Here is a 14,401-nt window from a genome sequence, read left to right on the forward strand (position 1 = left end):
CAAATGTTGGTCAACATGTCAAACATAAGTCAAACAATACGTTTCAGGTCATGAATGATCATTTTCACAATTTCAGTTTATAGTTGTGCACAAAGTTCATGAACACATAGCATACTTAGCACATTATCTCATAGTACAAAATTCAAGTAAACATGGAAAACTCCAGATCATAACTATACTTAAAATCAATTCCAAAAAGTCCAGCCAGGGTCTCATACAATAATTAAAAGTCAGGAATCAGAAGGGGTACATTTGCGGTTTGCCCAGTCAGTTTCTGACCGCGCACTGATTTCGTTTTGGCTATAACCGGAGTTAGGGACATGCAATTGATACAAGACCAGTAGCCATAGTTCAAGTACAAGTCAAAGTAACAAATATCAAAAAAATAGCAAAAATTTTTTTAGCCAATTTGTACAGTTTATTCATGCAAGTTGGATGTTCAGTTTTTCAGCTCAAATCAGAATCCACATAAAGTACGGCTCTATTGTGCCCAATGCATAAGGTTTCAGAGATTGACATAAACTAACAATAAGTCACATATCATGTTTAAATTTATATTCCAGAAGCTTACATGCTCATTCAATAAACACAATCCACAGAGTATAAAACAGAGAGCAATTTACAGATTCAATTCTAGTTTAGTTAGTCACATTCGCACGCGATTACCCGAAAGATCTAGGTACAATTAGCCTATGATATCTACATGAAAGGTGAATTACATTTTGTGTACATTTCAAATATGCAAAGCTTTAATCACAGAAGTTACCACATTTTATCATACAAGGTTATTTTCATGCAAGTGCTGTATAAAACTATTTTTACACTAATTCAAGCATATCTCGGGTTATACATAAGCAAACGATGTGATTACCTAATCTAAATTGAGTGTTTTTAAATTATATTTCCAGTGGTATAAGTTTCACATGCCAATTCATGGTCTATCAATTCCAGATTTCTGATCAATCACGAAAACACAACGTTAATTTCAATTAAGCATAACTTGATCATCCGGAAACGAAATCAAGCGAATCCAAAGCCTAAACTCAATAGTTTTTCGAAAGGAATCTGAATATAACATAATAATTAACATTTTAAAAACTTAATTTTTCTGATCATGCAAAAACAAATTCGTTTTTAAACCCTAACGCATCAAACAATCAATATAACGATTACAATTAACACGTACGCGTATAGACTTGAGCAATTGACAACATAACTATGAAACTTTAATAAAAATCAGATTTTTAAGATTAGGGTTTATGTAAATATACCTTTGATCACCAAATAGATTACACCTATGCGTAGAGAACGATGGAAATTACAATATTTGTGTTTGAGGTTTGAGCAAAAGATCAATTTTTGATGGTGCTAGGGTTGGTGGTGTGCTCGTCGATCAAGAAGGGAGGGAGAGGGAAAAAGCTATCGACTGGAACAATTTTGGGAGGGTTATGAGAAGTGTTTAGGTTAACAAGTCTTAAATACTAGGGTTTAATTATCACTAATTACAAACAAGTCCCCTAAGTTGCCAAAAAATTAAAATATAAGGGGGGAGGGGAGTGGGGTCGGCCGAATGGGGCCCATGGGGAGTGCCCGGGCTCGTGTTTTGTAATTCCGTGTAACCGTGGCTCGTTTCAAGTGTCGTTTAGTCGAATCGAAGGCCCGGAACGCTAAACCGATCGTTAAACACAACCAAACGTTAATTTATTAAAAACCCAATAAATTAATTATTTTTAAAAAGTTAATAATTAATAAATTAATTATTAAAATAAACCCGAGCGTTTCGTTGCTCGAAAAGCAGTTATCAAAATCGTATCGTTTTTATCGTATTTCATTATCCGAAATATTTATTTGAATTAATATCAATCCATATTAATTATTGTACCCTCCAATGATCAAGTATGCATTTATTACACATAAACACATAAAAGTTAAATAATCGCCATTAAATAAACTAACGGAAGGTTAACGGAAGTAACGGAAAAAGCAGGGTGGTTACATTACCCACCTGTTATTGAAAATTTCGTCCCAAAATTTTAGTGATCATCCTCTGAAGTAGTTTCCTCGGGAAACGGTTGTGGATACTTCAGCCTCATCTGGTCTTCATGCTCCCTCGTGAACTCTGGTCCTCTTCTCGTGTTCCACCAAAGTTTAACGATAGGAATTTGGATTTGTTTCAGCTGTTTGACCTCACGACCCAAGATTTCGACAGGTTCCTTAATGAAATGAAGTTTGTAGTCGATACGTAGTTCCTCTAAAGGAATAATCAAATTCTCCTCGGCTAGGCACTTCTTTAGATTGGACACATGAAAAACGTCATGAATACCGCTGAGTGCTTGTGGCAGTTCCAATCTGTAAGCTACCGGTCCAACTCTTTCAGTTATCTTGAATGGTCCAACATATCTAGGACTCAGTTTACCTCGTTTCCCAAATCGTACAACACCCTTCCAAGGTGATACTTTAAGCATAACTTTGTCACCAACTTGGAACTCTATATCCTTTCATCTAACATCGATGTAACTCTTTTGACGACTTCGAGCCGTTCTCAATCGTTTCTGAATCTGTAGAACTTTCTCAGTTGTCTCCTGAATAATTTCAGGACCTGTCAACTGACTATCCCCCAATTCGCTCTAACAAATGGGAGATCTACACTTCCTTCCATACAACGCTTCGAATGGTACAGCTTTGATGCTCGCAATGTAGCTGTTATTGTATGAGAACTCATCTAGTGGTAAATACTTATCCCATCCGTTTCCGAAATCAATGACACATGCTCGCAACATGTCCTCAAAAGTCTGAATAGTTCGGTCGCTCTGGCCATCTGTCTGGGGGTGATATGCTGTACTCATATCTAAACGGGTCCCCATTACTTTCTGTAATGATTGCCAAAACCTGGAAGTAAATCTGCTGTCGCGATCGGATATAATTTATATAGGCACTCCATGCCTAGAGACAACTTCTTTAATGTAGATCTGAGCCAACTTCCCCATTTTATTAGTTTCTCTTATCGGTGAGAAGTGTGCAGACTTAGTGAGATGATCCACGATAAAACAAATAGTATCGTGACCTCCGCCATTCTCGGCAGTTTCGTGATGAAGTCCATGGTAATACCTTCCCACTTCCACTGGGGAATCTCTGGTTGAGTTAATAATCCTGATGGCTTCTGATGCTCAGCCTTGACTTTAGCGCAAGTCAAGCACTTTCTGATATAGGTAGCAATATCAGCTTTCAAATTTGGCCACCAATAAAACGCCTTCAAATCTTGGTACATTTTATCTGATCCCGGATGAATTGAGTACCTTGACTTGTGTGTTTCCTTCAACACTAGTTCTCTCAATCCACCAAACTTTGGTACCCAGATTCGATTAGCAAAGTATCGTGTTCCGTCCTCTTTGATGTCAAATTTCTTATCCAATCCTCTGAGAAATTCCACATCGACATTTTCTTGTTTCACGGCTTCTTGTTGTGCTTCGCGGATTTGTGATGTGAGATTCGTACGGACAACTATGTTAAGAGCTTTAACCCTCAGAGGTCTCTCTCGCTCTTTTCGGCTTAAAGCATCCGCCACAACATTCGCCTTGCCGGGATGGTATTGTAGTTCGCAGTTATAAACATTAAGTAGTTCCATCCAACATCGCTGTCTCATGTTAAGCTGTTTCTGATCGAATATGTGCTGCAAACTCTTATGGTCGGTGAAGATAGTGAACTTGGTTCCATACAGGTAGTGTCTCCACATTTTAAGTGTAAAGACAACAGCTCCTAGTTCAAGGTTGTGCGTAGTGTATTTCTGCTCGTGAATCTTTAGTTGACGCGATCCATAGGCAATAACCTTATTTTGTTGCATAAGCACGCAACCCATTCCTTGACGTGAGGCATCGCAGTAAATAACAAAATCTTCACTTCCCTCGGGTAGAGACAATACTGGTGCAGTTGTTAACTTCTCCTACAACAACTGAAATGCGGACTCTTGCGGTTCTAACCACTCATACTTCTTACCCTTATGAGTCAACGCGGTCAATAGTCGGGCGATCTTAGAGAATCCTTCGATGAATCTCCGGTAGTAACCAGCTAGATCCAAAAATTGCCTAATATGTGTTGGCGTCTTTGGAGTTTCCCAATTCTTAGCCGACTCAATCTTTGCTGGATCAACTTGAATTCCATTGGCCCCTACAACATGGCCAAGAAATTGTACTTCTGGTAACTAAAAGTCACACTTAGAGAAATTTGCATACAACTGCTCATCTCTAAGCATAGTCAAAATCGAACGTAGATGCTATTTGTGCTCTTCCTTGTTCTTGGAGTACACCAATATATAATCAATAAACACAATGATGAATTTATCTAGGTATGGCTTACACACACGGTTCATGAGATCCATGAACACTTCTGGTGCGTTCGTCAAACCAAACGGCATCACTGTAAACTCATAATGTCCATAACGTGTTCTAAACGCTGTCTTCGGGACATCAGTTTCTTTGACTCTCAATTGGTGATACCCAGATCTCAAATCAATCTTCGAATAACAACTAGATCCCTGTAGCTGATCAAATAAGTCATCAATCCTCGGTAGCGGATACCGATTCTTGATTGTCAACTTGTTCAATTCTCTGTAGTCGATACACAACCTCATCGACCTATCTTTCTTTTTAACAAACAAGACTGGAGCTCCAACTCAGAAATTCATGGCTATGTGACCCACCTTCTAGTGCTTGTCCCAAATTAGGGCATTACAACCCTGATGTTCTTCACTAGGGGAAGCTCTTGTAGTTCTAAAGGTGCAAGTCCGTATATTGTACGCGTAATGGGTGCAGCTGCTGGAACCAAATCAATCCAAAATTCGACTTCACGGTGGGGTGGGCGGGTAACCCCAGGAAAATTCTCTAATAGTCCGGACATATTCGGATCTCTTAAATGTCGATTCATCTTTACTTACATGTGCCAGATTTGCGAGACATTATCATCTCATGTACTTCTGGACCTTCGAGTAATTAGTGTAACATGACGGTGTACTGATCTCCCCTCCTTACACCATTACCATCGGTGAAAGGAATTTAAATAGCCTTCTGGTCGTAGCTGCCTCGGTTGTATCGTCAGATAACCAGTTTGTTTCAACCACGAAGTTAAAACTTCTCAGTTTAATAGTTCTATAGAGTACACGTTGTCTAAGGAAGGTACAAGATTATAAACGTTGCGACTAAATTCTCTAGCGTTAAAGCTTCGTCCGGCACGGGTGTTGACAGTATATAGAGACATTATGATTGATGAGTAAGCTAGTACAAACTCGTGACGAACTTCATGGAGAATGGGAATGAACAAGGTGTAATGGCGTCTCTAAAACAAAATCTGATATTTAATCGAAAAGGGTTGGTACAATTTCCAGACGTATGTGTCTCGCGGGAAACAAATGAAGTGTAGTTCACATCGATGGGTTCAAAGTTGGTTGGTAATGTTTGTGGGTATAATGAAAATGATAGCCACTTAAGAAAAGTACGTTGGAATAGAATGAGAAGGGATATGGTAACAAGTTGTATTACTGGTAGCAATGAGTGGTGGCGTTAGCGATAAGTAGCGATGGGTTGTGATGAGCAGTGATGATAGTAGTGACGTATAAGTTGTTAGATAGCATGCTCGCATCATAAGTATATACACAGGTATACTAATGCACCCAATAAGGCATAATAGCTATCAGTCGGTAGGCTCGTGTTGGGAAGCAAAATCGTGAAACCGTGGGTAACTGAATGATAAGTAAGTTGGAAATCGAGTAGAAAATGTCTACTAATTATTGTGCGGGCTGTTATTAGGAATTCCTCCTCTAAATACGTATCAGAAAAGAGTTGTGATGCACAGTAGCGAGTAGTAAAGCGTGAAGGTGTCAGTAGTGACAGGTAGTACTTAGTAGTGGTAAGTAGCAATGTGTAGTATTGAGTAGTAGCAAGTAGCAAGGGGTAGTAGTAAGTAGTATTTAGTAATGACAAGCAGTGGGAAGTAGTGATCAGTCGTGACTAACAGTGAGAGGCGGCGTTGAGTAGTAGTTAGCAGTGATAAACAGTACTGAGTAGTGGTATGAGATGACGAGTGTGTTTAAGTAGTGTCTTCGTAGTGACAAGTAGTGATCGGTGGTGACGGACAGTGTCGAGCAGTGACAAGTTGTGTCATGATTATAAGTTACTTATAAGTTATAATAACAATTAATTTGCACAGTGTAAGTTTCTACTCATATTTGAGGTTATACAGTTTGTGTTCTAAACGGTGTCTATCCCAGTAACCTACTTGACTCGCTCACAATTACATATTTTGCGGTGTCGGAGCTTCTATATGAGTTACCGTAATGTAATCCCGGTCATTACATTACGCTATCTCACATTTCCATTCGACATCACTCCATAAGTTCAAGATGGCGTAGTCAACTTAATTTAGTTGAATCTGGCTTCGTGTGTACGTATGTGTTTCGTGATATAGTATATTTAGTCCAAGTCCATGTTGTATGATATAAGGCATATATGTATGTGGTGTAATGTGTAGCCCTACATGTAGCATTGTGAAGCAAATAGTGCAGGTATGGTGTATAAAAGTCGTCCAAGACACACGGGGCTATAGACTAGACTTCACTAATGCGCCCTACGGTTAGACACACTAATGTATCCTAGTTCCCTATAGCCACAGCTCTGATACCATATGTAACACCCCTTCAAAAATCTCTTTAACGGAATGTTAACTCTGGTCCCAGTGCTTGGCTTGACTTCTACGTAACAACAATATTCTACAGCGGAAGCAATTAATACCTGAGAATAAAACATGCAAAATGGATCAACAATAATGTTGAGTGAATCTACAGGTTTTAGGTAAACAATACAGTATGTTTAAGAATTAACATTTCGAAAACGTTTATTATTGGAAGGCCACCAAGATTTAATGTTATAGTTTGTAGACGACACCGTTTCCCGTTTCAAAAGTTTGTTGACACTACCATGTCAAGTTTCAGTCATTTGTAGACAATACCATATCAAGTTTTATCTCATTTGTTCGTAAATCACAGTTTTAAATAACATTGTATAGTATCTAAAAAACAGTTATCAGAAAAATAGTTTAAATATCCCTGACCACGAGATTTTACAAGTACAACACCAACTCGTAAAAATGTTTGCATAATATGAGCACCTGAATACTAGCAATGACCCGAGTCCCGCCTTTACCTCCTAAAATGTTATACACTTGTTTGAGTGTATCTAATGTTCAAAATAAATGCACCACAGTTATTATAGCGGGTGAGGTTGTCAACCTAATGGATCCGTCCATCTAAATTGTGCTTACACCGATGGTATTAAAAGTATTCAAGCTAGAGGCTTTGTGAACAAACTCAATATGCATATATAGTACTCGTGTCAATACAAAAGCAATTGTTAAAGTAAGTATAACAGCGTGTATTCTCATCCCTAAAAACATGTAAAAAGCGGGACTGTAGACTCACCTTTGAATAAAGCTCGGATTGAAAAGTGGACAATTAACTCGTACGGTTTATAGCCGAGTAATGCAACCTAAGTATACGTATTTAGGTTGGTCAATATATGTATCTTAATCAAGTGTATTTTCATAGTATAAGTTGTCTTATTGCTCAACTCGACGCGTTTCAAAGTAAAAGTCAACTATATCATGCAAGTCAAATCAGAATCCACATAAAATACGGCTCTATTGTGCCCAATGCATAAGGTTTCAGAGATTGACATAAACTAACAATAAGTCACATATCATGTTAAAATTTATATTCCAGAAGCTTACATGCTCATTCAATAAACACAATCCACATAGTATAAAACAGAGAGCAATTTACAGATTGGATTCTAGTTTAGTTAGTCACATTCGCACGCGATTACCCGAAGATCTAGGTATAATTAGCCTATGATATCTAATGAAAGGTGAATTAATTTTTGTGTAAATTTCAAATATGCAAAGCTTTAATCACAGAAGTTACCACATTTTATCATACAAGGTTATTTTCATGCAAGTGCTGTATAAAACTACTTTTACACTAATTCAAGCATATCTCGGGTTATACATAACAAACGACATGATATCCTAGTCTAAATTGAGTGTTTTTAAATTATATTTCTAGTGGTATAAGTTTCACATGCCAATTCGTGGTCTATCAATTCCAGATTTCTGATCAATCACGAAAACACAACGTTAATTTCAATTAAGCATAACTTGATCATCCGAAAACGAAATCAAGCGAATCCAAAGCCTAAAATCAATAGTTTTTCGCAAGGAATCTGAATATAACATAATAATTAACATTTGAAAAAATTAATTTTTCTGATCATGCAAAAACAAATTCGTTTTTAAACCCTAACGCATCAAACAATCAATATAACGATTACAATTAACACGTACGCGTATAGACTTGAGCAATTGACAACATAACAATGAAACTTTAATAAAAATCAGATTTTTAAGATTAGGGTTTATGTAAATATACCTTTGATCACCAAACAGATTACACCTATGAGTAGAGAACGATGGAAATTACAATCTTTGTGTTTGAGGTTTGAGCAAAAGATCAATTTTTGATGGTGCTAGGGTTGGTGGTGTGCTCGTCGATAAAGAAGGGAGGGAGAGGGAAAAAGCTGTCGGCTGGAACAATTTTGGGAGGGTTATGAGAAGTGTTTAGGTTAACAAGTCTTAAATACTAGGGTATAATTATCACTAATTACAAACAAGTCCCCGAAGTTGCCAAAAAAATTAAAATATAAGGGGGGAGGGGAGTGGGGTCGGCCGAATGGGGCCCATGGGGAGTGCTCGGGCTCGTGTTTTACAATTCCGTGTAACCGTGGCTCGTTTCAAGTGTCGTTTAGTCGTACCGAAGGCCCGGAACGCTAAACCGATCGTTAAACGCAACCAAACGTTAATTTATTAAAAACCCAATAAATTAATTATTTTTAAAAAGTTAATAATTAATAAATTAATTATTAAAATAAACCCGAGCGTTTCTTTGCTCGAAAAGCAGTTATCAAAATCGTATCGTTTTTATCGTATTTCATTATCCGAAATATTTATTTGAATTAATATCAACCCATATTAATTATTGTACCCTCCAATGATCAATTATGCATTTATTACACATAAACACATAAAAGTTAAATAATCGCCGTTAAATAAACTAACGGAAGGTTAACGGAAGTAACGGAAAAAGCAGGGTTGTTACATGTTTCTGGGTTTAGTTGTGGCTGGTGCATTCGTACTCTCTCGACAATATAAATATCAATAGGGGCGTTTACGATTGCGTATTGTAAAAACTCATTAAAGTCTTCATAATCATCCGTAATATCAAAACATGATTATCTACCACATATCTCATTCAAACAGGTGCATTGAGTGGCATATCAAGCTCATTAAGAACATTTTTAACAATATTCTTCGATTTATTGGTTTCTTGGACGCAATTGAGAGTTTTAACCGAATTCTAAAACAATCTAGGGGCAAATATATGAGTATGTTGCTAATAAACGCAAAAGAACCACCACAACATAAAAGAACAACAAATTTATCATCATTACCATAATTCATTAATAATTAAATTAGTACAAAAACGCTTAAAAGTTTACCTTTACGCCCATGTAATCTCTGAATTTAATTTGATATGAACTGATATGAGAGTGTTAATATTAAGTTCCAGGGATATTATAAATATCCCAATAAAATTTTATCAGTAAAAATCTAAAAAATCTAATAAAATCTTATCCACAAAATCCAATCCTGATAGGATAAAACGCAAGGACGCAAGGCGCAAGGTCTCAAAAAAGTTAATTTTGTGTCTTGCGTGGACTTGGTCGCAAGGTTTCTTGCGCCTTGCCTGGGCATTTTGTTAACTTTTTTTTTCTGGGCTCTGACGCAAGAAAGTTGTAAAAGTTGGGTAAAAAAGTGATAAACCTTATTTAAAATGCTTGGGACTTTATACATGGACATATAGGGTATGTTTGGCAAAACTAGCTGGAAGCTGCAAGCGTTTAGCTGCAGGCGTTTAGCTGCAAGCGTTTAGCTGCAGGCGTTTAGCTGAAAGCGTTTAGCTGAAGCTTTTTAAATGTATCTAATTGTTTGGCAAAGTAGCTGGAGCTGTTATAAAATAAGTAAAATGACAAAAATGGGCACGAGGAAAAAACTTAATGATACATATAAATATAAATATTTCTTATCCTTAGACTGTTTCTAACCGTGGCGGTGACGTCAAAGGCAAGTGATGTACTTTTTGATGATGTGGCAAGGTCAAGAGATGAAGTTAAATAAGGGGAGTGTTAAATTTGAGGGTTAAATTTGTGAATGGATGATGTGGTAAAATATTATTGGTAGTTGGGTATAATATATATTAATTAAAATATATAAAAATATTCAAAAAAATCTGATTGGCTGAAATAATTTTGACACACCCGTGAAATTTCCGGCTGACGCCCCGGGCGTCAAATTTTGACGCCGCGTTAGGGGCGTCAAGGGCGTCAAATACGTTGCCATGTGGGATGATGGGGAAAAAGTGACGCGCGTTAGGTTTAGTCTTATAAAAGCACTACCATAAAACAAAATATTTAATAATATAAAACATGATACGTACTCTAATAAATTAATTAATTAAGTAATATTAATATTAATGTATTATATTTATATAAAAGTAAATATGAGTCGTGAATTCATATATTATCGAAAAACAAGTTAAAAGGCAGAATATCGTATTTTTTTATTTGATATCTCTATTGGATATATCTCTAGTTGTATATTAGATATAATATTCTCTGTTGGTATATATTAGAAAATGGATGCTCCATAATCAGTTAGATATACGTGGAAGAATTCCTAAGTCTAGACTAGAAGGGTATTTAAGTAACATACGGACCAAACGCTGGTATACAAACTCAAACGCTACTCCCTATAGCGTTTAAATTTGGAGCTGTTTCATCTCATTAAAAGCTTTAAATTTGTTTTACCAAACGAAGCTATATATTATATAGGAGCTTTTTCTTAAAAGCTAAAAGTTAAAAGCTTCAAAAAGCTTCAAAAAGCCCCTTCCCAAACATACCCATAGTAAATAGGCAAGCTTCCCAATACAATTTAGCGTTAACCTCCCTCAGTGGCGGATATCATGTAAATCAAATATCTTATTAGATATAATGTAAAATAAATATATATTATAAACGTTAATTTTTTGTTTCCATGTACATAATCATAATTTAGTTAGTATATATCATAGTTAAATAATCATAAGTTAATTATTAATACACTGTAAAAAAATGACAAGAGAAATATAGAAAAAGTAGTGGCTATAAAAAAAGAACAAAAAATATAAAAAAGTATATGCAGAAAGATTGAACATGGGACAAGTTCATATTCTACTGTTTAAAGTTAGTATATGCCATTAAACCAATTTCATATTTATTAACTTGTCGTCTTCAGAAAATTAGTATTAACCAAACTTTTTGAGAGGACCATGGCACAATGATACGAGCATGGTTCATAGCAGTTACAAATAGATGGTACTATGATGTGGTGTTGGTTGTCACACGTTCATGCTTAAATTCATGTTTCCACGTTTTCCTTTTATTTTAAATAATAGTAGTTGTATTGTATGCATGTTGAACGTTAATTAGCCCATGTTCTCATGTAGTGGTTTAGTAGGTACAAGTGGTAGTAGTTTAGAAGTTAGAAGTAGTAACTGTTATTCATTTCCAATATAAATTGTAATCGTTGCTTTGAATTTAGGAAGGAGTGAAAAGTTTGGTTTAGTCCAAAGACTCTCTTCTTAATCTAGTTTTCTTATTGACCATCTCGAATCGGTCTTCTATCACACAACCTCCCAAAGATCCGCCATTGATCTCCCTCCCTCTAATAAAGAGAAGATTCGTCTTCCACGGTGAAATGTCCCATTCATATTGATTATAAACGTTCCATATTAATTGATTTCGTTGCGAGGTTTTGACCTCTATATGAGACGTTTTTCAAAGACTGCATTCATTTTTAAAACAACCATAACCTTTATTTTATCAATAAAGGTTTCAAAAGCATTACGTAGATTATCAAATAATGATAATCTAAAATATACTGTTTACACACGACCATTACATAATGGTTTACAATAGAAATATATTACATCGACATATGTTTCTTGAATGCAGTTTTTACATAATATCATGCAAACATGGACTCCAAATCTTGTCCTTATTTTAGTATGCAACAGCGGAAACTCTTAATATTCACCTGAGAATAAACATGCTTTAAACGTCAATAAAAATGTTGGTGAGTTATAGGTTTAACCTATATATATCAAATCGTAACAATAGACCACAAGATTTCATATTTCAATATACATCTCATACATAGAGATAAAAATCATTCATATGGTGAACACCTGGTAACCGACATTAACAAGATGCATATATAAGAGTATCCCCATCATTCCGGGACACCCTTCGGATATGATATAAATTTCGAAGTACTAAAGCATCCGGTACTTTGGATGAGGTTTGTTAGGCCCAATAGATCTATCTTTAGGATTCGCGTTAATTAGGGTGTCTGTTCCCTAATTCTTAGATTACCAGACTTAATAAAAAGAGGCATATTCGATTTCGATAATTCAACCATAGAATGTAGTTTCACGTACTTGTGTCTATTTTGTAAATCATTTATAAAACCTGCATGTATTCTCATCCCAAAAATATTAGATTTTAAAAGTGGGACTATAACTCACTTTCACATATTTTTACTTCGTCAGGAAGTAAGACTTGACCACTGGTCGATTCACGAACCTATAACAAATATGTACATATATATCAAAGTATATTCAAAATATATTTACAACACTTTTAATACATTTTGATGTTTTAAGTTTATTAAGTCAGCTGTCCTCGTTAGTAACCTACAACTAGTTGTCCAACGTTAGATGTACAGAAAAAAATTGATATATATTATCTTGAATCAATCCACGACCCAGTGTATACACGTCTCAGGCTAGATCACAACTCAAAGTATATATATTTTTGGAATCAACCTCAACCATGTATAGCTAACTCCCACATTACTGCATATAGAGTGTCTATGGTTGTTTCAAATAATATATACACATGGGTCGATATGATATGTCAAAACATTTGCATACGTGTCTATGGTATCCCAAGATTACATAATATATTAGAATACATGTATAATACAATATAAGTTAGCTAGGATATGATTAATATAGATTTGTTACCAATTTTCACGTTACTACAACAAGAAAAATTATCCAATCTTGTTTTACCCATAACTTCTTCATTTTAAATCCGTTTTGAGTGAATCAAATTGCTATGGTTTCATATTGAACTCTATTTTATGAATCTAAACAGAAAAAGTATAGGTTTATAGTCGGAAATATAAGTTACAAGTCATTTTTGTAAAGGTAGTCATTTCAGTCGAAAGAACGACGTCTAGATGACCATTTTAGAAAACATACTTTCACTTTGAGTTTAACCATGATTTTTGGATATAGTTTCATGTTCATAAGAAAAATCATTTTCCCAGAAGAACAACTTTTGAATCAAAGTTTATCATAGTTTTTAATTAACTAACCCAAAACAGCCCGCAGTGTTACTACGACGGCGTAAATCCGGTTTTACGGTGTTTTTCGTGTTTCCAGGTTTTAAATCATTAAGTTAGCATATCATATAGATATAGAACATGTGTTTAGTTGATTTTAAAAGTCAAGTTAGAAGGATTAACTTTTGTTTGCGAACAAGTTTAGAATTAACTAAACTATGTTCTAGTGATTACAAGTTTAAACCTTCGAATAAGATAGCTTTATTTGTATGAATCGAATGATGTTATGAACATCATTACTACCTCAAGTTTTCTGGATAAAGCTACTGGAAATGAGAAAAATGGATCAAGCTTCAAAGGATCCTTGGATGGCTTGAAAGTTCTTGAAGCAGAATCATGACACGAAAACAGTTCAAGTAAGATTTTCACTCGAAATAAGATTGTTATAGTTATAGAAATTGAATCAAAGTTTGAATATGAGTATTAACTTGTATTAGAAAGATACCTTGCTGTAAATAAGAAAGATTTATTGAGGTTGGATGATCACTCTACAAGATTGGAAGTAAGCTAGCAAACTTGGAAGTATTCTTGATTTTATGAAACTAGAACTTGTAGAATTTATGAAGAACACTTAGAACTTGAAGATAGAACTTGAGATAAATCAATTAGATGAAGAAAATTGAAGAATGAAAGTGTTTGTAGGTGTTTTTGGTCGTTGGTGTATGGATTAGATATAAATGATATGTAATTTTGTTTTCATGTAAATAAGTCATGAATGATTACTCATATTTTTGTAATTTTATGAGATATTTCATGCTAGTTGCCAAATGATGGTTCCCACATTTGTTAGGTGACT

This window comes from Rutidosis leptorrhynchoides, chromosome 11, assembly GCF_046630445.1.
Source record: "Rutidosis leptorrhynchoides isolate AG116_Rl617_1_P2 chromosome 11, CSIRO_AGI_Rlap_v1, whole genome shotgun sequence".
Classification (NCBI taxonomy): Eukaryota; Viridiplantae; Streptophyta; class Magnoliopsida; order Asterales; family Asteraceae; genus Rutidosis; species Rutidosis leptorrhynchoides.